Genomic DNA, 25,327 nt, shown 5'->3' on the forward strand with positions numbered 1-25,327 from the left:
CCCAGCATCAAGGCCCTGACCTCCGCCCCAATGCGAGCGCGCTTATCGATGGCTCTGATGTTTACAGGTAAAGCATTCGACAATCGACAGGCGGAAACTGTAAACGATTTGCTAAAGGTAGTTGTTCGATGAATTGGGATAGATAATAAGGATGTACCCCTCCTTGTACTTCGTTCACTTATTTCAGACATAAATCGAAAGTTGTTTGGAAGATAACTAGGACAATTTGTATTTAAAAGAGCGTGCAACAGAATGAGTGAGTGATAGTCTCGAAGGTCTTGTAATTTTAGGATAGATAATTCATTAAAGTAGGGCGTTACATGATCATCACGTCTGAGATTGAAAATGAACCTAATGCAAAAGTTCTGAGCACGCTGGAGTCTTTTTGAAAGCTCCACAGTCATGTCATTAATGACTATGTCAGTAGTTGAAGTGAGGTAGTACAAGAGTCTTTATCAGCTTTATTTTAACTTGCTGTGGTAGACATGAAGCCAGCCGCTTAAGGCAGTGAACACCGGCAAAGACCCTATTACATGTCAAAGAAGCCTGTTCAGTCCATCTCAAGTGTTTGTCAATAATAAGTCCTAGATTTTTTTACCCTCAATACCATGGGACTTGGTTGAAAATTGACCTATCTGTTTGCACGGTATCTCGATAACGAATTGTGCTTATCCTTGCAAGGATTCTATATCTACGTACTGAAGGCAGAGGACGATAATGGTTGCTTGAGCCTCCACAAGATTCGGATGTCCGTTTTATGAATCCTAGTTATCCGCAAGCTGAAGAACGAACTGAAAATACTTTCACCATCTTTATTTATATTTGTTCCTACTGAGTGATATGTTTCAATGACTCTCAGTCAAATCCTATGGTTGGACATGCACACTCATAATTCATTCTGTCTATATATAAGTAAGTTTCATGCAAAGTTAAATGTCATACAATTGGAATGATGCTTTGAATTTTGATTATCTCTCTCAAGATATCTTGCTACATGTATTTCTACATTCACATTTTGGTTCATTAAGTTGTGTTTCAAAACAGGGTTTAAATTTAAATAAATAAAAGCCTACACATCAAGTCACCAAAAGATGATGCTGTATGTATTAGGGTAATTAGGCCACATGTATAATATGACATATGTTAAAATCTCATATTATTACACTCAGTTTGTTTAATCTGCTATTTTCTCGTTGGCATCGTGTTTACTCAATAGATTAAGATGAAAAAGTTGGCTAACACTCAGCCAAATCCAATGGAGTGATATGTACCATCACCGTGATAAGTGATGCCTGTATAAAAATGAAGATTCTAGAAATTTCAAGTATAAGGGTCAGTTAGTTTTCAAGATGTGCGGTCAGGTAGGCAGAGAGAAATAACATTTTTACAGCAGCGCATACTTAAGTTAAGGGCCCTAGGGTGATGTTTGCAAATTGATTATAGTTTTTGACCTCGCTTGTGACAACTCTTACATCTGTTACACAATCTTAACCTCACAAAAGTTGTGGAGGGGGGGGGCACAAAAGCTGTTGTACCACGGACAGAGTGGTAGATAGCTAGCGCCAACTCTACGCTAGCTATTTTATTTTGCGCATAAAACTACGAGTTCTATTTGAAAGAACTGCCGGATGAGATAGTAAAGATTCTCAGTGTATTGAACGAGGAGGGGCCGCTATTAAACGAACCCCATATGTAGAGATAGCCAATATAATAAACTTGTGCAGCAGCTTCAGGAATGAGTGAGCTATTGGCAATACAGACTCGTATCCAATAAATATCAACAACGGGTGTGGTCTAACCAAAACTGTAAAACTATACGTTCCACTATGGGGATACAAAATAGTCGTATTATTAGTTAACGTAACATTGTTTCAGACTGATTTACTGTTGTGAAACATTGTCCATCGCACTAAAATACCTAACACGACTGAGCAATAAACTACGAGTGTGTACTTACCTACATGGTGTAAACGTCCTACTGTTAAATTACAGAATGGACGAAACCACGGAATATGACCATACGAGTATATCCTAGTCCATTACACTTCTTTCGATTTCCTTTATAGCACTGCTATTGTATTAAAACTATACAAATATTATTGTTATATGAGTTTTAACAAAATTAACAAATGTGTTTTTTCAAGTTAACGCGTTCAATTTTGAACAAATCCTGTATCCGGCGCGTAGAGTTCTGAGCGGTAATGGACTTTGCCGGCTCGATTTTTATCTATAATTTTTACTCTATAAAATAAGTAGGACATTAATAATGATTAGTTGTTATTAATTAGGTAGAGTAACAAGTTACTGTAACTAAGTAACGAAAATATTGTTGTAGTGTAGCTTGGAAGCTCATTAGTTCTAATAGGAGGCATTTGTGAACCTACGTTGACGTGAAGAAAAGTTTATCTTCTTACTCCTACACACGATCTCGCAATGCTACGCTTTTCATAGGGTTTTACACAACCTAATCCAAATATTTAAGAAATAGACTTTTTCAGTTATGGTAGTCAATGTATTAAATTTCAATTTAAAGTGTATTCATACATTAACTACTGGTTTGAAAGTGTATATAAATAGAAAATAATTAAAATTGTTGAAGAAAAATTGGTTGTAGTTATGTCACTCAAACTCATACGTTTTACTTCAATAGAGTTGGATAATTTTGTACATGCTTGCTTTACACCCAAGGTAGTCATGGGTTTGTTTTATCTTTTGTCCAGGTCCCGGCAAAAGCCTTTTTAGTTTTCAAGCCTTGATACAAACAGGCCGGTTGAGGTACAGAGTGGTGGTTCCTCTCAGTTTCAGTATATCTCACAGTATTCATTGATCTCACTACACCCGCGAGGACGTCCACTAGAACAGTTATTAGAGTAAAATCACTTCTGAATCCGAAGAGGCGAAACTCTACTGAGAAAAAGTCGTTCCCTAAAAAACATCACTAACGATAGTATCCTTAAAATCATGTCCTAGTCAAATGTGTCTAATGATAACTCTTCTGGAACAAAGAATTTTAATGACTGACAGAACGACATGTAGCGATGGTATTCCATGAGCCGAGAGCAATTTTGCACTTAATAAGAGCACAACCTAGTTATCCGGGAAGTCGATAAAATATTTCTTAGAGGTACATTCACTGTCAGTAGAAGCATTTTAAAATTTAAACGCCTTTCTTTTCAAAGTTTTCCTCAGTTTTTCAGAAGTATGTAAGCCATGTCATAAAACTTACAGTAAATTGAACATACATTGCACTACATTAAAGTTTTATACTTACAATGGACACACGAAAACTATTATTTACGTATCTGACGAGTGGTTTAAAGTGTGTTAAGCTAAATATTTTACCATGGGAAAAATCATTATTTACGTATCAAATATTTTACCATGGGAAAAACTATTATTTACGTATCTGACGAGTGGTTTAAAGTGTGTTAAGCTAAATATTTTACCATGGGAAAAATCATTATTTACGTATCTGACGAGTGGTTTAAAGTGTGTTAAGCTAAATATTTTACCATGGGAAAAATCATTATTTACGTATCTGACGAGTGGTTTAAAGTGTGTTAAGCTAAATATTTTACCATGGGAAAAATCATTATTTACGTATCAAATATTTTACCATGGGAAAAACTATTATTTACGTATCTGACGAGTGGTTTAAAGTGTGTTAAGCTAAATATTTTACCATGGGAAAAATCATTATTTACGTATCTGACGAGTGGTTTAAAGTGTGTTAAGCTAAATATTTTACCATGGGAAAAATCATTATTTACGTATCAAATATTTTACCATGGGAAAAACTATTATTTACGTATCTGACGAGTGGTTTAAAGTGTGTTAAGCTAAATATTTTACCATGGGAAAAATCATTATTTACGTATCAAATATTTTACCATGGGAAAAACTATTATTTACGTATCTGACGAGTGGTTTAAAGTGTGTTAAGCTAAATATTTTACCATGGGAAAAATCATTATTTACGTATCTGACGAGTGGTTTAAAGTGTGTTAAGCTAAATATTTTACCATGGGAAAAATCATTATTTACGTATCAAATATTTTACCATGGGAAAAATCATTATTTACGTATCTGACGAGTGGTTTAAAGTGTGTTAAGCTAAATATTTTACCATGGGAAAAATCATTATTTACGTATCTGACGAGTGGTTTAAAGTGTGTTAAGCTAAATATTTTACCATGGGAAAAATCATTATTTACGTATCAAATATTTTACCATGGGAAAAACTATTATTTACGTATCTGACGAGTGGTTTAAAGTGTGTTAAGCTAAATATTTTACCATGGGAAAAATCAGTATTTACGTATCAAATATTTTACCATGGGAAAAACTATTATTTACGTATCTGACGAGTGGTTTAAAGTGTGTTAAGCTAAATATTTTACCATGGGAAAAATCATTATTTACGTATCTGACGAAGTGGTTTAAAGTGTGTTAAGCTAAATATTTTACCATGGGAAAAATCAGTATTTACGTATCAAATATTTTACCATGGGAAAAACTATTATTTACGTATCTGACGAGTGGTTTAAAGTGTGTTAAGCTAAATATTTTACCATGGGAAAAATCATTATTTGGTATTTTTACCCTTCTGGTACCCTCCCATTGAGGCCGTCACCAACATTAGCGCAACTGATGATTAATTTTTTTCTTGACAGAAGTAACTTTGGCAATTTCACAGAAACGTAATTTGTGTCTGATATAAAGTAACTTAGCTCTCGCCTCAAACAGTTTTCACAATAATAATCACAGATCTCAAGAATGTTTGAAAACTTCTTGAAAAGTCGCCTAATTACACTCAATCTTATATAAGATATCTTTGATTGTATTAGTTACATAATACTGGGTATTACAATAGTATGAAAAATGATTTATACGCTCAATTAAACTACATGTTTCACACAGTTAATTGCCTGATTAAAACGTCAGAGGTTCTAAATTGTACTTTTATCCACATTTGCAGTTACTCTCATGCATAATAATTTTGAAGGATTCGCAAAATACCAATTTTTGTTTTATTTAATATTTACCTGCTCATGACAAATTCGGCGTGAATATTTACTTCACCCAGCCTCCATAGCTCTGTACCTCTCCCATTCATCATTTATTCTATTTATGCGAACGCACTTTCTGGTTCATGGACATTGATATTAATAAACCAAGTATAAGATATTCATAAAATACTGCATGTATTTTGTACATATCATTTAAGCTTAGTATACTTTGTATATTCTTCTTTAATATCTAATGTTTTTTAATTTAAAGTAGTTAAACATTATACGATAGTTTGGAAAAATATTGACAGCTCTATTCTGATTCACTTGTTTTATCAACAAAGATAACTTGATCTTTAAATAATTATGAAGGCGTGTTCCTAATTTCTGAGCTAGAGACAGCACAGTACGCTAGTGAGAAATTATTGATCTGACAAATTTCAGTGAATATGGTGTCCAACCCGAAGAGTACCTCCAAACGGAACTTGGAGATTTGGTATTTCACAGCTGCGAACAAGAACCACGATGGTATACATCCTACTGATGAACAGCCCGGTCTCGGCAGGTGCCACATATAACATTCCGACATGTATATGTACAGCTAATGTGACAAATGAGACCGGGCGGCCCGCCTCCTGGCCGCCATATTTATTGTGTTTGCATCCATTATAATATTTTAACGAGCCGTCTATAGCCTGCGATTGTTTAGCCGCTCGCCCGCTCTTTACCTTCTCGGACAGTCTAATTTAGGTCCGGCTGCGGCGAGCCAGACACTGACTCTGCTATTGTGGTGCATCCTCTCCACTTCAGCTCAGTGATTGCTCTGGAGCTGGAGTCTAGATCGACAATTCTTGTTGCTCTGAGGTAGCTATCTGCTGAGTGGAGTTGAGTAAAGTATTCACGTTCCTTGACATAATGCTATGAAAGTACTTACCTTAGTCATTTTCTCATAGGATACGATTTAAATAATCACACTAATTATAGATTTTAATGTATCTTAACAACATCCAAAATCGTTTCAATTCAAATCGTACTAACAGAGTTTGATACAATTGAATAAAAAATTTCATTGATTTAATCTTAAAGCATGTTTTAACGTGACACATATTTAAAAAATTTCCAATATATGTTTTGTACAACTTTTTTTACTGTATTTTGTATTACAGTATATATTGTATTGTGTTCTGAAAATCGTATCTGAATCATTGATGCACCACTTTATACTTGTTCAAACAATAACGTGATTTATTTCGCCATAAATAGAACGGTAATATTATTTCAATAATTGGCCAAAGTATAAGTGGTAGAACTGTAAATACACCAATTTGTCGGTAAAATTAAGAAGAATCTCTTAGGGCCTCTCTCGCCACATCTGTTAAGGTGCCCAGCGGACGGATGGAAGGTGGTTAGGAAAAGCGGTCTTTTCTAAAGGAGACAAACTGTTAGAACGGGTCAACAACAGACAGGGTTTCAGACGTCATTCAAACTGGGAACAGAAATCTTCACAAAGGATCTATACTCTTATAGGTTGGTTCCTGCGTATTCATTGTTAATTATCATCAGCCACACAACTCAAGATTATGTTATCCAACAGCAGTTAAGTGGACATCATTAATAGCCTTAAAGTAAATGTACAAATTAAGTAAGTTTAAAAAAGGTGTGTTGTTTAGCAGTTTTGTATTCTTTCTTAGAGTCTAGAATTTATGTTGGAGTATGGTCTGGACTTTTAAATCGACCCAGTGGTATAGATTTAATTCTTTAATATTTAACTCTTTTTTAAGGAGGGTAGACGGATGTGGGATGTTAGAGTTGCTTATACCGTTCTTCTAGGATCAAGCACGGTACATGTTTCTTTGAACGAAATAGTGATTATTCTGCTGTAAATAGCTTAAACAGTAGAGGATGAAACTAAAGAATCGTATTCTATTAGCAACACTGGTAGTAGTAGATTTTATGTGGCTTGTAATAATTAATATATTGATACAAGTAAAACAAATGAAGAATGTATTCTAACGTAATAGATTCTTGACCGTAAGGGATATAATATTCTGTACGTTACATAAATATAAATTATTTACAATACGGTGTTATGAATTTTATTTTTATTGAGTTCATATATACGATTTTCAGCAAGACAATGTTTGCTATTACGTTACCGTTAAACCTATTTTATGAATGAATTTAAAATTCCAAGACAATGTCTTACTATAAAATCATAATAAGATCTCGTTCTATATGATTCTGGTTTAAAACTTAACAACCTAAAATAGTCGTTTTGATAACTTTTCAGTGTTAGAAACAAAACACATATGTGGAAGTGATACCAACAATAATCTAGTGCGTAATGTTGTTGCCACGGCAATTCTTTTATTAGTTTTAATAAAAAAAGAAAGCCTTTAGCATCTAAGTAGTATTTACAAGGAAATAAAAGCAGTCAAGTTATACAGAAATCTAATATTTTCAGTTACAGCTGGCAATCAGTTAATTCACGAGAAATAAATAAAATTGTCCACTAATTTGGTTTTATATACATTTTTTTGTCAAGGGATAATTTTCATCGAAATAGTAAACAGACCAACAATAAGGTCTCACAGACCTTGGGAAGAAGGGTGGAAAGCGAGTCTTCTATAGGATTACCCTTCATTAACCCCCCACTGTCTGTGAAGGACCTTACTTATTCTGGCTCATTAACTGTGTTGTCAACCATAGCCTCAGCTTTTAATAAAAGGATTACCTGTTCCTACCTGGATATTTCAAACAAGGGACACCCTGTAGGGGTGATTTACTAATCAGCCAACCCGCTCCCTCTTTGTGAAACATGTCAACAGATTCTACCGCGGACGTTTCTCAGAATCGGCAGTTGCCGTCGTTTACGGGTTTAGATAACTCGCAATTAATAATGGGTTGATAAAACAAACAAGAGATTTTATAATTTAAATAACTACCACAATATTCAAAATATTGGTCAGAGAATTAGTTTGTTGATACAGGTTTCGTATTTGATATACAATATAAGTCCTCATGTAAATGTTACTATTCATGAATAAAAAACTGCAATTTTAAAACAAATTACGATGCCTTTATTATCATCTGTATTATTTGTTAAATATTCTATTGTGAACTCGAGTTCATCATCAAATCATCTTATAATTGTTATTGTCAGCTATTAATGATTTCACTTGGTCTTTCTGATCTCTGTTTTGAGCCGTCTATGAAAGCATACCTCTTAAATTATAGGATATTAAACACGAGAATTACAACTGTTCAAACATTTAACTGAGAACATAGAGATTTATGAGATATACAGGGTGTTCAGAAAAGGGCGTCTCAAACTGCTATGGCTAATAGTAGTTATCATTTCAAACAAATATGGCCTGTTTATGTTTATGTTATTTTAACAAATAGGTTAAGAAATGTTTATGTTTAGCCGCTAACCGGCCTGTTGCTAATATTGAAGTGGATAGCCCAATTTTATTGTTTTAATGTTCCTCTTTTTTTATCAAAATCTGGAAAGTTTGGTATATATAGTTTTACTAGTTATACAGATAACTTTGCCAAAAAATACAAAAACAAGGCTGGCGGCTAAACAGCACTTTTCTCGGCTTATGTTTACACTACAATTTTGTTTTAAATGATGAGTACTATCAGCCATAAAAGTTTGTGATAGGCTTTTCTGGCTAACCTGTTTACACCAAACAGATGTCCCCAGCTGATTCGCTCTTGTTTCCGGTATGATTCGTTATGGGGTCTCATTGTTTATGAATTCGCTATTGACAAAACTCATCTTAAAAGGATGTCTTGGTCTTCAAAAAGAACATATCCGGAAACTAAATTGAGCAATGAAAGTCCTATATTACCCCTGAGGTATATTATTGTCATTACAGAAAATGTTGAGGTGATGGACATCTCCTACATTGGTCACAAAATCTCTCGCTTTGTTGCCAGGTTTGGAAAGTATACTTTATGATGAGGTACCTCTGCAGCCCATCTTGTCTTACATTACATGCTGCCAATATCGATAAATATGGCAATCATAATAAGTATCAATATCCGATAGCATTCAGTAACTACTCAATCACTTCTCGCAGTGGATCTCTCAGCAGTAAAAACACACAACGGGCGAACACACAATCGTTCAAACAATCAATGATGATTAGTGAAATCATGTATCCACATCCTCATATAACATTATTGGTGCTTATGCACCAGGACTGAAAATAAATTCATGACCAGCATGAAGGGTATCGCGAGATTCTTTTACATCATGGTCATTTTTAATATTCTCTGATCACCTTTGTTAGAGACTACTGTTAACCTCAGTTATACTACACCGGATCCGAAAGATTGTTTGTTCATCCGAAAGAGAATTAAAAACATATTAAGAACATCATATACGACGAGTAGATGTTGTGAATATTGAGTTATTCTCTATTTCACCTTTCGCTTAGTGCATCATCTGAAATCTGGGAGTGGTACAGACTTGACTCCTGTAATATGGAATCTTCGCGGTCTAAAACGTCGGCGACGAAGACGTTCAAAGCGAACTCTATGAATAGACTCGACATCAAAGACACTTAAACTACAAAGAAGTTCTGTCTGGCTTGTCCAGTATAATGTAGATGAAAAGGTATTCTAGTAATTGTCTCTTCACGTGCAACATTGATAGATGCTTTTAAGCCTCCCTGAAGTCTGTAATGTTATTTGGAAAAAGAATCACAATTCCCGGGAATTAAAGCTTGCATTATAGATGCTCCCGGAATACTTTTACATTCATGAAGTCATTGTAATAAAAATCCATTCATACCACAATTAATCTAGGTCTAATAGTTTAGGACTTCTAGTGGTGGTATCATCAGAAACCCTTTTTTATCGCTGATCGTCCTTAGGCATGCGTTACATCAAAGCTAGGACACGAAACTCCATTTCCTCACCTTCATCCCGGCAAAAGAAACTTATGTTTGTAGCCTGCAACAAGTGTACATCAAGGCAAAATGTTTTGTTCCCATATCGGAATCCCTAACCAGCACCAAACGTTATGAAGTTAATGACAATCGTTAAAAGTCCCATCACCACAAACCTCTATTTACCTCGCTTGAGGCAATGAAGCTTGCAGCCTCTAATAGACGTTCCAAGAAATTGGAAGGCAAAAGAGTAAATAGATAAACCAAAGCGGCTCAGATGATAGTGATGGTAATTGGAAGACATTTCCACACATATATCCATACCTTGTACAATAGAGGTAGTATCGAAAACATATTTTGACGCAACGCCGTGATATCCCAATCACATCTGATTTGATGGTCAGAGAACTCGCCTTCCTGGATCCAAAAATCTATGACAGTTTAATATTCTATATGCTATATATAGTCCGAATTATAAGGAAATAAATTTTTCCTTTTCAGGTGCTATAGAAATAGAAGTAATAACGTTGAGTAATTCTGTGAGAGCTGTAACTTAACAAAGCTTATATTGCTTGAAGGTTTCCAAAAATATAGATATTACTTCGTGCCTTCGACTAATAAAACAAGAGGCCAACACATGACAGTCGTTTCCTGTGCCATTGTAGTTGTGTGAATGGCTCAAACTGCTGTGGGCGTAATAATTATAATAATTATATTCAATTTGTAAAACATCACTATGGTAATTCTGAGTTTTAGATGTAATCTGTGAATAGAATTCTATATCGTAGAAATTGAAATATTTGGTTTTTAAGTTGGTAATTATATGTTTGAGTCTTGACTTCTTCTTTGAATAAAAAAGTGAATACGTTGTGTTCCGCAAAGAATTACCTAATAGCATCCGGCAGCATAATGAGCATGTTGCACTTATTTTTTTCAATTATTTAGAAACCACTTATTTCCAGTACTTTTAATTTTTATATTTACATGTTTACCTTTAATCCTTAAACGCATACAATAATGCATATACTTACGTAAAGTATGAAATAAGAATCAGTATATTAATATGCCACAGATCAACAAAACATTTTCTGGTTCAACTCAAACAGTATATTTCCTTTTAGTTCAATCAGCCATGGTATAACTAACAATCTAGGACTTTTATATTGCTGTTGACGTATACTGAATACGCTCCAGTGAAACAGTAAAGATAATTTTAGTCTTCCTCCTCGCTTAGGAAATTTAGAAATTCCTCAGTGTTTCATCCATACAATATTTTACATTATATTCAAAATAATCTACGGAAATATTCATACCGTACGGTAATATGTGGCCTATTGACAAATTGTGATAGTTTGTGATGTTTATATGATGTTTTCGCGAAATTATAATGAGATATGAAAGGTTTTGAATTCACATCACATTAAGCAAGTACCCTTTGTGCTGTTTAATATTTGTTTAAAAAACTAATCAAGTAATAATACAAATAATTGCAGGCAGGGCCAACTCCACTATAGATGAAGTACGTAGTTAGTTCCCTCTAAACAGAGAATACAATTATGCATTTTCTCTTGGCAAAAAGGAAAATTGCACACTAGAGAAGTTACGCTTGCCTAAATATAAAAAAAATCTTAATTCAGCTGAAAAAGTCACATTGTTATTATTATAAACAATGACTTTAAAACACATTTATCGAATCTTTTAAACTCTTAACATTTAGTGAATTAAATATAATGATTATAGGTACATAAACAGCCGTCTCAAATTAAATTGAACGTATCTTTAGTACTTAGTTATTAAAATACGTATAGGCTATATTTTGTCATACTGCTATTTTGGCCTTTATATAATTACTTTTTTCAAAAATATATTAAACAATACATACAGATAATAAGAAAGTTCTGTGACTTGACTCTGTTAATGCTTTAATATATTAGAAATACGAGACAGACAATTTCTGGATTTATTGCTATTGGTTCATGATCATTTTGAATAACGATTATTAGCTATTAAAAAGTACAAATGATATCTCCTTGATCTTTTCTAAAAATGAAATGGCCAAGTCTGACTTTCCAGACGTAAATTAAACAGAAAAAGTTGAAGTAGATGTCTGACACTTAATCTGGTAGCAACAAGTAAAATAATTGTAAATTCACAGCATCTGCCTATAATTTACTCAATGTTTAAAGTATATAGTTTCCAGGTAAGGAGATGTTATGTAGTGCAGTGTTTTTCTTCTTCGAAACAATGCGTTTTTATTTCTTAACCGGTCTTGTAGTCTATAATTGTTCAGTAGTTGACTCAACAAAAACATTAACTAAGCAATTGCGAACCTACAAGTGAAGGTCGAATATAAGAAAAAAAAACATTTCATTAAAATTGATGACACAAAAAGATAAACCAACAGTAATTGAATTTAACACAAAAACAGCTCGTAATATAATTTTCGTAAATATCATTGTTTTAAGTGCATACGCAAAACAAAATTATATCGTAAACTCTTCAGATTTCATTATGGCTCGCCTTCGTCAACCTAGCCTCCGGTACTGACAAACTTAAATCCGTACGCACAATAATCTATTATAGACTCCTGATGTCTTCATAAATAGAAATCATAGAGTTTTTGTTCAGCAAATTACCTTTGTAAAGACATGCATCCTGACAAATATTCAAGTATAATCTCTAGAAGACTCTAATGAAATTCCGCTCAACAAGAGTTAAATAATATTCAACTGTTTGGAACTAAGAGGATGGAGGTACTGGGTTGTCTTTATCGGACTGTATCATTTGGTTTTGAAGAAGACGATACAGACAAAGACTCGTGTAAACATTGTGAGGATTGTATCCCAAAATCCCAGAAATATCCAATGTTCCAGAATGGATCTGATTAGTGAAAGTGCCAATGTGAAACTATTTCAACTTTTTTAAGGGCTATCCTCTTACTTGTAATCAAAAGATGGATTTTCAAAATGGCTAGGTCTAAACCAAACAGCACCATATTTAACTATCGCCCAGTGTGCCAAACATGTTCTTTGTTGACGACCATGCTATCTACAGTTAAACACATTATGTAATATCTTCCACTGGATTTTGAAGGATTTTCTTTAGATTCCACGAAGGCACTCTCGTGAGATCTGCAAGGCTATGAGAACCAACGGATGTTCGAGTTATGAGGTCGAAGTGAGGTTATGAGGAGCTCCACGACGCGACGTGACGAGGATGGTCCACGTCCGCGTTCATCAGATAGCCCGGTTAATGAGACTCATCAATCGGCCGTTTTTGTCGAGCGGCCGCCTGCTCGAGCCGATGTGGGGCGGAGTTTAACGATCGTTCCTCGGCCCACAGAACCGAAACAATAATAACAAATTTGCGATCTTAATTGCCAGACCAAAACTTACTCTTTCAGTCCTCACCCAGTTCTTGAGAGTGCCGACTTGTTGGCTAGAGTGGTGGAAGAGTATAGTAACTGTGAAAGTAATTTTTTTTTATTTATTTAAAATGCCAGAAGATCAAGAGTATAATGTGAGTTAATAATTTGGGCGTTCACTTCTGTCGGCTGTATTGTTGTTTGTAAAATCCAACCTTGCCCACATTCTCAATCTTGCGTAGTTGTTTTAAGTTGAGACTGGTATAACTAATGACCGTTATTGCAGATCGCAGTTGCCTCCTGAGAAATGAGCGTGTGTGTTGCATGTCTGGTTTCCTACTTGACTGACAACCTGTCACTTTGTTCCTCAGGGGCATTAGTCTTTAGTTTCAATTTTCTTGCATTTGATTACTATAATTATTCAACATAAATAATTATCATGCCTGTAAGTAAATAACAAAAACAATAATCCTGCCGTTTACTTAAACAAACAAAAGCATTATTTCTTCACGACTTTAAACTGAGGAGAACTGTTCAGAAGAAACCTTAAAGTTGGTACCGTATCATCGAACGTACTTGCGTAACAATATATCAAAGAAATCTGTATATCATGTATTTTATATGTTTATGTTATGTTATTTTATATTATGAATGTGTATTATGTAAAGTTAATGATACAGAGATTTTCATTCGTGCGTTTACATTACCATACAGCCTATTTTGTTTTAATTCAACGCAATCTTTCCTAATTAGCCTATAGGAGAATACCGATGAATCTGGAGCTGTCAAGATGAGAGTGTCATGATCGAGAGTTAAGGATTCATTTCCACCCTTGTTGGTCCACACTACTGTTAAAACTTGAAAGTAAAGAGAAACCCCAGAAAGAAATATTTGAACTGTTTCCTAATTCCTAATATACCCATTCCAGTTAAGGATGACGTCAGTCAATAAGAGACGTTTGCCTGATTGATTAATATCTCCGCCCGAAGATATCATCTAACGAAGTCCAAATTTTATTGTGATCCTAAGAAGTCTGAGGGACCGCGTGTTAATGAGAGATACCGGCCGTTATCCGCACATAAAGCTAACCTCCATCCGTTTTATGGAACTGGAGGTGAACTAGACACTCTTGTACTGTGGGATTAAAACGTTAGAGGCAGACAAGCTGATTTATGGATGCTGCCAACACTTGAGCAGTTAAACTTTATAGTGGCAGGCTCGCCTAGTAGTGTAGGATCGCGCTCCTAAGTGATGGCAAGGCACCTCGCACCATTTACATGTATCTCGTTGATAAGTCTGCACAAGTGACTGGATTCTCGTACAATCTTATCAGTTGGTACATTCCTTTAATTAGGTGCTGCCAGGATTTTACTGTTCTGCAATCTCGGCGCTTGTAATTTAAGTGGTGATACATCTTTGTTCACTGTAGCGCTTAGTTTCCAAACGACATACAATGTCAGCTAATTGTAGTTTATATTATTATTTCAAAGTTATCCTATTTCCCAAATTTAATCAAAATGCTGGTTTGTTCTATATTAACAAATTTTTAAGTGTTACATAACCAGGTGAGTCGAATGGAATATATCACTATAATCTTAAGTCAGCCTGATAGTGGTAATAACGAATTCGAGATTTACACTTGGAATTCAGAAAATTATGTTAATAATTTCGTTTTAATATATAATCGTTTATTCCAAATTAGATACCAGTAATATTTATTTCACATACTCTTTGGGTTTCACATTGAATTTAAAAATGAACTGCTAAGATAAAATATTAACACAAGAAATAGGTCTACATCTTCTAGAGGAAACAGTTGATTAAAAATCTATGACATTAATTTTTTATATAAACATTGATGCTCAGAAATCGTGAAACTTATTATTTCATCACTGACAAAGTTCAGTTCTTATTATACTAGAACATAAAGTGTGGATAAATCTTTGTAACGAACTGTAGAGTGCAACATCGGTTCATTATAAATTCTTGTTTACCCAAGCGGTCTATGTGGGGATTTTATTGGGGCTATAGAGGGTAGAGTGCAGCGATGTACTTGCATAATCAAACGACGGCCATGCGAGCAGGTCCGGTTTGCATACGAATGCAGGAAAGTTATGATCGAACCCATTACACGGCAGGATATGAGCCGGTTTTGTGGTGCCGATATTTTGATGGTACTTGCTCACAATTTACTCTCATATTTACTCTGGAACGTTAAACTTACATTAAATACCGATCAGGTTAATAGCTAAAATCGTGGGAACTCGTAAAGAACGATTGAATCCAATGAAACCTGAAGATCTGTATGGACATTTAAATATCTAAGTCTGAATGTAAAAGGTCATCTATTTGTATTTAGATACTATCGTTTAAAAATCTCACTTGAAATCGTATCATCCAAATTCTTTTGGAAACTTTTACTAATGTAATGAAACACATGGCCTGAAACATGATAAGTATACAAATTGATGTAAGAAAGAACAATACTACATGTTGTGTACGTTGTGTTCAATATATAACTCCCAAACACAGAATATCTGTATTTCACAAGATTCAACATTATACTTTGAGAAAATATGTTTATGTTTTTAAAGAACTCAAAACTAGTTTAACATAAAGTAACAGTTTTTAAAATATTTTCTTACCGAAGCCCAATTTATGTGTATACTACAATACACGTGCATCTCTACTGTTCTTACAAACGTACAGTTAGTTCGTTGTTTTATATCGCACCTGCCTTCCCTAATGTTACTAAATACGTTGTACATGAGTCGGATTCTAAGAAAATATCTTTTCCATTTCAATAAAACTAGAAAAGGTGAATCCGTTTTTATTCGTGGACAATTTATTTCAAAATCCGGAGAAATTTGAATTATTTATTCAGAATTAACCTTTGATCTCGACCAATGAAATTGCATGGACTTTATTCTGCTCTGAAAGGATTAAAACTTTACACTGCACCACGAAATATATTCGATCAAACTCATCTATCTAGAGGCTTTCAACGCGTTCATTTAACATTCATACATCTCAAACAATTCTTTGTTTAAAGTTTGTTAATGAGGAATGAAGTTTTCAAAGGACGATAGGGTTTCAGGCATATACCACCGATATTTGTTACAACATGTATACACATAATTTCGAGGATTGAAATTTATCCTCTTCATCAGGTGAGGTTTTAAATTGTTCGTGATATACGAAAGGTAATAAAGAAAAAATAAGAGAAAGAAAAGGGTTTTACAAGTAGTAGGTTTAGTTTCTTATACTTTTTCCATCTGAAAAGAAAGGGCCGATAATTATTTTATTTTATTTATAGGTAGACTATTATCTTGAGCAATTGATTACGGTTAGTGTAATCTACAGAAAGATTGATGTGGAATACAGAACGCACGCATACATTCACAAAGGACCATTACATCCCTGCACCTTAAATATAATTCTGTAGCAGCTTCTCAAGTGATGGACTTATCAATAATTTTAACACTTATCGCTTACGTAAAGTAACCGAAATAAATAAGTTCAGAAAGGCTCACTGCAATTGTTTGTGAGATGGTATATGTCTGTATGATGGAAAGTAAATCCGTCTTAATATTTTTCTGAAATAATGATATGTTTTCTAAAACCGATGTCTTAAAACTGTGATGTATTTTACTGGACATATTTTACTCCAAACTGGACGGGTTATGGAGAGCATATTTTCCGACATGAAAATGATGGCTTTTAACCAAAAGACAGGTTTACTTTTATACCTTCGTGGATTAGTAAGTTTTGAAACATAGAAGGTTATAGATCGCATCCAATTGTGTTATTAAATAAAATAGATTATCTTTGTTAGTCCTATAATACCTCAGAACTTACACAAATAGTTTGTTTCAAAAACACTGACTGAGAGTAGCAATGCCGTATGACGTACCTCACAGCATAAATACCCTTTTTACACAACATCTTTATAAAAACACTTAATTAAAGTTGTGGCAATGTTGTCACCCAAAATCCAATCATTGCCATTACGTAATGTACGTTAGGTTATCAAATATGAATATGAAAGTATTCGACGCCTCGGACAGTAACATCCGCAACGTTGTCCACGATATTCGATTTGCTCATTTCGAAAGTGGGTCGCGGGACTGAACGACGTACCACTTATTAAACTTCAAGGCAATCACGTCGCCTCGAATTGGATAGTTAAGGGCAGTTAAGATATCTGGTTGCGATAGAGCGGTATTGTAAGTGAGAACAAATGAATTGAGCCATTACACGGGACAGCTGACTGACTGCATTGCATATGCATATTGCATATTGCATACGCGTATCCGACTGCATTTAGCATAACGACCTTGGCTAATCTATAGGGTACATTGTCATCTGACAGGTTAATGGCACTTAGTATTAACTTGTGTTTATCTTCTAAGTGCGAAATCTTGTTGTCTCCTCTGGACATTGCTGGTGGTTGATTGAGTATACCGCAATAAAGTAATATACTGTAAATTCACACAAGCAAGTACTTGAAAGCTTTAGTGTATTGCATCGTGAAGCCTCTTGAATGGCAAGACTATCACCAAACCTAAAAAAAACATTTTATTACCGACTAAGATTTTCATATTAATTTTATATTGCACAGTTTAATTTAGGAATTAATTACAATATTGATTTAGAACCATTTTGTAAACTGGTACACAACACACATTTATATTTTGGTAAACTTTTAGAGCTCGAAGTTCCAGATTAAGTAGTTAGCACTTTAAATTAAAAATTGTTAAAACATAGAACTAATTGTAGGCCCATATAACCTGTCGTGTTCCAAAGCTCAGAATACTATAAAGTTTAAGTAAAACAATATTTCTTGGAAAATTAAAGTAAACGCCATCAAGCACTTTTTTATAGAAGACTATTAAGAGTATCTATAATAGGCCTAATCTAGAGTTGTAAATTAAAGTGTTAAAGATGCTTCAATGTAGTCGAACAATAATACGTTAAAAGGCATGCATTCGAATTTACAATTGTCAACACTGTGTAGTCGTTTCTGGAATGTTGTGTAAAACTGTTTAAAGATATTTTAAATGTCCGTATGTCTTTCCGTCTCGCCGTAAACTTGGACCATCCCATACATTAATTTGTCTGTAAATGATAAAAATTTGCAATTTATATACATTAAGATGGCTTTCATTGCATACTATAAATAGTACTTATAAAATACATGTTAAAGGTAACCAGCCATCTTCCTTAATTTAAAAACCAAATTGCTAAGGTTAAACGGCTCTAAAATTAAGCCTCATTACGTTATACTGTATAAGGCATTTCTACCGTCTACTAGAGTGCCACTAGGATGCCTCACTAATTGAAGAGTACTGTTTATAAACCATTAGCGTCCAGTCATTGGGCAAAACAAACGGCGATCGGCGCAATGGCCAGTTTACTGCCCGCCGTCGGTTATTTATGTGTCGATATCGTCGTTAAGTACTTTTATTTCGTTCGGTTTCACGACGATGTTGCCTCTCCCGGTAATCGACAGTACTTAAAATGCAAATACTATCGACAATCCCACAATTGAACAAGACTCGATGTAAAATATGGGTTATTGTGTTCGACAATTCCCCCGTGCCGCCACACCGCAGCGCTAGCTCTGCCGGGACTACCCCTCCTTCATGACGAGGTCGCCACACTTACGGTAACTGCATCCTTTCTTGCGTCTAATGCAGTCATTTTCATTACCGAGCTGATTGTCCGTGGTTCATTTACCAGTTACCGCCTGTCAACGATTGGTGTAGTTTGATAGAAAGAGCTCGTTTGTGAGGAGCACCTAAATTTAATAACATTTTTTTATTTGTTTCTGATTACAATATGCTTCTGAAAAAAATTAAAAAGGAAATATACCTAATGTGATGAACATTTTTCAACCATCCTGGCTTTAAAATGTATGTTAAAAATATGTAAATAAATATTTATACAGAAAACCAAATGCACCTCCATGAACAACCTTAGTCTTAAAACTACTCAACACTTTTATAAAACGTTAAAGAGTGATAACCAACTACAAAATGAACCTAGCAGAAACTTGTTTTAGTTATAATTTATCCCAGAGATGGATTTGTTCCGATTGTCGGTTCTACCAGCGGCACTGGCCACTGTAGTACACTGTTAATTTGAAGTTACCTTGATTTTCATTATAAAGTCAACACACCTCAAAAATCATTTTCATCATCCTTAATCTATTGACTTTTATTAAGGTTTTTTATTGACATTTTAGACATTCATTTTACTTATTGGAATAAAGGTTAAATGATTCTTGAGATGTGGTCTTGAACATAGGAGTGAAGTAAATACACTGAAATTTATCGTCCACGTGTCAAACTTTTAATATACCAGTATATTATAGCTGTGTATTGTCTACCTTTCTATGCAGTACTGACGTTAGAGGAACTACAAAAAGCGAGCTGGGAATGGTCAACGAAGGGATCAGGGGAGTTTATAGTCTATCACATAATTTACATATTTGCTACACAACAGTAATAGTAGCTTGTTTAATAAATATAACCCAAATATCTCGACTTTTAAAAACACTTAATTAGTGAGAATAAAAATATTAATGATTCATACATTTTTAATCTATTTGAGGTAACAACAAATGGTTTAGATTGTGTCTTAGTAGATTAGATACTCATTAAGTCCTCAAAGTCAATTTCGTATATTTCCCATTTGAATATAGGTATTCCAAAATGCATACCCCGCATTTAGCTTCTTATATGTGTTTTTGTCGAAAGTGCCGTCTAAATATGTTTACAAAAATATGTTTCCATCAGATTATTTTCCAGATAGTGTATTCAAATTGTGTAGAAATGAGTACTTCACATTTGAATACTTATCAAAGATTCTTCATCAAATTCAAACCCGGGATTAATGTTGATTATTAATTACTTCCAGTAATATCGTTAAATGATATATTAAAATATATGTTGAGGCATATTTATTTTTGGATTTGGTAATCTAGGGGTTTTCAGAATGAATAGTTACTTTTCATGTGATAAAAACTATTTTATTGACATTTTAAGTTGGTAATAAGCTCATTATTTTCGTCAAAGACTGATCGATCTGTCTTTTTATTTCTTTTTACTGTTGATATGCAAAAACTCAATATAAAAACTGATGAGGTCCAATAATATGAATCATGGGACCATCTATATTGATTATGTGCATTTTGCCTTGGTAGTCACGTGTATATTAATATACAGAAATGTCTCTTACTTTAGATAAACCGAACTTCATCTAAATTATGGCGGGCTTTAGTTCTATTAAAACTGTTAGATTAAATTTACTTTAACAAGCTAGGTCCAACGTGAAGTGTCTTTTGCCACAAACCTTGTGGACACTTTTATTACATAGGTCAGTATTTGTTATTAGCATAAAATTCAATTTTTGTACTCCTTAATATTCTACTACAATGACTCGAAAAGTCAGAAACTTTAATAGTGGTACCAGATGTAAAAAGATGGCAGATGAGGATGTGGTGCCTCTTAAATAAAGGCATATTTCATTTTCATATGTATCGTTGAACATCTTAATATCGATGTTTATATGTTCCTTGGAGTTCTTAGATTTGTAATAGCTGTTAAAAAAAACCCAATGTTTTATATCTCTTGTCTCACTTCATCAGTCCCGAACGACCATTCTCAGCTTAATGATGGGTAGCATCCCAGCATTCCTAAGATGATTTAAGAAAATTTGGAGGAGGAGGTTGAATCCCCACCTCTGCGACATATGCCATGTCACTGTATGTGTGTAAGGTTATGGACACCACTTTGTGTGCCATCCTACATTTCAGCTAGGATAACGAATTATCTTAATATTTGCAATCGTTCAGTGATACAAAAATCAGTAACACTACGTTTCGAGATCTGCGGTCTGATCTCTTCATCAACAGAAAACAAGGCACAATAGGCAATCATTTACCATTTACTATTGGCCTCTGGTCAGACGTGTATTCTTTAGTTCAGTTTGAATAATTAGTGTTGTGTTTTGTTTTTATTAAGTGCATGTTTTAGAGTTAGTGAAGTTGACACACAACATAGTGGTTGTGATTCCTGACTTATGTGTGTCACAACTCTCTTATTTATTTATTTTAACCTAGTTTGTAATAATGTGTTAAGTTATTTATTTACCTGATGCAGATCTCGAAACGTAGTGTTACTGATTATTTGTATTACTGAACGATGGCATATGTTCGGAGAAATCCTGTTCCCTTCACAATCCTGCCATAGTCAAAAACAAACTTAAAACAAAGAATCTTTTAATATTTCAGAGATCTTAAGTAATGGTAGTTTTGAAAACGCTAACCTTGCATCCTTTAACGCCTGGAAGATCAGGACTTCAAAAAGTGGCCTCACTTCTTTTGTTGTTACGTTTATGAAAGACTTAATTGACTGCTAGGTTTGTTTTAATTTTATTCGGTTTTCGTACTTAACCAGTTTTTTGTAGACTATAAAACGACTGCCACTAGATTTAGGTCGTTTGTGTTTAATTCTTATTAGATTTTGTTTGATCAATTACTTGGACATAAATCAAGACATTCAAGGTGAACTAACATAGTCTTTTCCTCCGAATACTTCATCTCAGAATCCTTAAAATATAGGCATAGTTAAATCTTTTACATGTGTATATATGGATATTTGACCGAATTATTCATACAATATACAGTTCATGTCAGTTGGTTATATACCTAAATAATATTAAATTAAGGGTCAGCTAAATAGAAACTTTTAATAGCTTCGTCGTATCTGTTAGGATAGATAAAATTTATATTTTTCAATCCTTTTGTCTCGTCAATTATTTTAATTACTATACGTTTTAATATACGTTTAGATGTCATCATATCACAAAATTCTAGAACTCATTCTCTTTTTCTGATAACTCCTAGATTTTTTAAATCAAGGACAAATTATAATACCTAAGTTAAAATTATTCTTAAGATATTATAATCAGATAGTTATTTTGTATTTAAAGTTACTATTTTGACTTACGGAAGTACAATACGATAATTACTCAATTTCATTACTATTCATGAATATTTATAATAGAATGTGGGTTTTAATATAAGTATATACATTGTTTTAATCCAGAATACTAACTATTCTCACCTACCCTTCTAAGTTCCATTAAAATACGCATAACTTATGTATTTCACATCAATGTATTATCTTTTAAAACTTAGTTTACCTGCGCATAACGATCGAGCTACACTTTTTTCTCGATTTTAATGAGAAATAATATGTATCCTGTCTCAATAAAATATATATATATATATATATATATATATATATATATATATATATATATATACTTATACACACTTATATATACACTTATATACACTTATACATATATATTATTGAGACAGAGATGAACAGATATATAAGAATTAGTAATTGCCTACTGTGGCCAACACGGTAATGTTTCCTGTAAAGTAGTTTCGATACTGTATATTTATCGTAAATTTAGTTTACTTCTATTAACAAGTGGTAATATAAAAGCATTTGCTGAGTTTATTCATTTTATTGAATGCTGTACTGTATTTTTAATATTTTGCGCAATGTGCTTTTCCAACTATTCCTAGTCAATATGTACTTTCAAAATAAGGTTATTATATTCATTTTAAAATTTGTTCAAGTGTGCCTGCAACCTCGTTTAATAATAAGGGTGAAATATGACTGAAGAACAGTTAGTTTCAATTTAGGTTTATCTCTAAGTTTAATAATTAAAAATCAAGAAACTTTGTTGTTGAAGTAGGATACACAAATTTAAGCTTTTCAGTATAAAACCGTTGGGCCTGTGTACAACATTTCGATTTTGGAATTTTCTCTGTTATTTCGTATAAATTACAAAGACACAATGTTTTACTATAAACGCGTAGCATTGATACATCATGTTAAACTCTGTAAATTTGTATATAGTAACGTAATGAGTCTTAAACAATTGCAATAGAATATTCATGTTACCTGGTATTACCTATAAAACCCAAGCATTTAACTAAATTAGAAATTAAGACAAAAGCAAGGCTATTCAATATTTTGGAAAAAAGATAGCTCACAGCCTAGTCTATTAGCAATACTGATGACATGTGAAAAATATTAGACTGGTATTAACCGTATTATTTCCAGTGGGTGCAGCAAATGTTATAACAAATTAGAAAATGTGGTAGTTTTAGTCTCAAGAACATTCTTCAAATCTAATTTTCTTTAATTAAGTATAAAAGTAAGTTGTGTGATTATTTCATCAGGAACTGAACAAAGAAAACTCCTGAAAGCACGAAGCGTGAAGGTATTCATGACACATAAATATGCAGTAGCTGATGCGACTAAAAGAGCAATCGCTCCTGCCTTATGTTGGAGACTTTAACGGTTGGTTTGACAGATCTCGTAAAAACAAGCGAAGGAAAAGTGTTAAGTTGTTGGTTAATGAATACTTTGGGTGTATTTTCCTGATCTTTAAGTACTCGTATGCTCATATTTACACACATCGAGAAATTATATTAGCTTATTCTATTATTTTCTTCCGAGACTACCGAACGTCACCGGCTGTAACTAACAGGCACTGTACAATGACAATGGGGCAGCAACCAGCAGACGTGTGTGATCCCGTCACTGCACCACATTACAAGGATAATTTGCTATTGACTGTGGTGGCCGGGCGGCCGTATGTCAATAGCAGTGTTTGGTGTTCGTGTACGGTACACACGACTGCGGCAGGCCGGCCCAACGCAGCGGGGGACCACCCAAACGCCGCTGTCACACCACCACCGTCTTATCACTCTTTATCACCTCTCTAAACAATTCCTACTGACACTGTCGAGCTTCTTCACGGGCAGGTGGTGGCCCGAAATGAGTTTTTGGGATAGGTGCTTTCAAAATGTAAAATGTCACGCTCTTCTAAAGAGTCCAGATCCAGAAAAGACTCCGAATCCTGTTTATTCCGTCAGTCTCATTCGGAGCTGAAGTGTCAATAAAGTGTCGGTTTTACTGATACGACTTGAGATCATTCCGGGCTGAATATTTTGGCTGTGTTTACATATTTTAGTCTTGTTTCATCCTCTTTATTTGACATAGTCTGTCACATGGTTTCTAACAGATAAACTAAACAGATATCCTCGCACTCGGATATAAATTTACAAACTTTTCATTGTAATTTATAGTATTTTACTAACAGAACTTTGAAGTGCCAATAGCCACGTGACAGAAATATAACTCAAAATAAATATTCCTTTATACTAACTGTTTACAACTCCAATCTTGTAATGGGTGGACATTTAAATGTGTATAGCCTGGTAAACATCAGAATTAATGTGTAATATATCCTTTACATATTAAAATACTTAGAAAGTTCAATATACGAATACAATAGAGTATTTTTTTTTTCTTTTTTTATTCAATAATTGTGTTAGTTTTGTAGTAGAAACTAATGTTTTACACCAAGTCTTTGGACAAAATTGTAACACGTCTCAAGCTAAAATATTTCGTTTTTAAATTAATAGAGTACGTGCAAAATCGTGCGTTTAGTGTTCCAATAAAGTTATACAATATGTAGAAATATTGATAGTGAGCAGACTTACTCGGTGCGGAGAGACAGTGGATGTCACTGTCACTGTCACCATGGAGGACTGCACATGGCACACACAACACACACGCGCGCGCGCACGGCACAGACACAACTACACCGACCCGTGGCTCTCACTGCCCGGCACTAAACCCGTTTGGCCGTCTACATAGGTGATCGCCACCAGGCCGGCCCCTGACGTCACGTCTCCTAGGTGGCCCAGCGCCCCGCTCCGCTCCGCTCACCGCACCGCCGAGTCGCGCCGCGCCGCCAGCCGCCGTCTTTGTGCCGCCGATCACCGCGAGCTGAGGTGATAATTGGCCCGGGTTATACCTCCTGACACATCCCCCACCCACTCTAATTAACTCCCCTCTGGCCTCGCCCGCGAAATTGCATCTGCATCGGAAACACGATTCTAATTAATGAAGGTCCGAGAAGTGTCAAGAGTGAGGGAAACGTGCGGTATGTGG

At 34.3% G+C, this 25,327-nt stretch overlaps 1 protein-coding gene across 1 annotated transcript in view; it reads right to left on the reverse strand.

Moving 5' to 3' along the window:
- LOC124359953 overlaps positions 1-25,031 on the reverse strand; it is a 139,936-nt gene extending 114,905 nt beyond the window's left edge. Inside the window, exon 1 of the mRNA XM_046813150.1 lies at positions 24,874-25,031. The gene's annotated coding sequence lies outside the window, so the exon portion shown is untranslated. The remainder of the gene's footprint in view (positions 1-24,873) is intronic.
- Between the last annotated feature and the right edge of the window lie 296 nt (positions 25,032-25,327).

The sequence above is a fragment of the Homalodisca vitripennis genome, chromosome 1 (genome assembly GCF_021130785.1).
Source record: "Homalodisca vitripennis isolate AUS2020 chromosome 1, UT_GWSS_2.1, whole genome shotgun sequence".
Lineage (NCBI taxonomy): Eukaryota > Metazoa > Arthropoda > Insecta > Hemiptera > Cicadellidae > Homalodisca > Homalodisca vitripennis.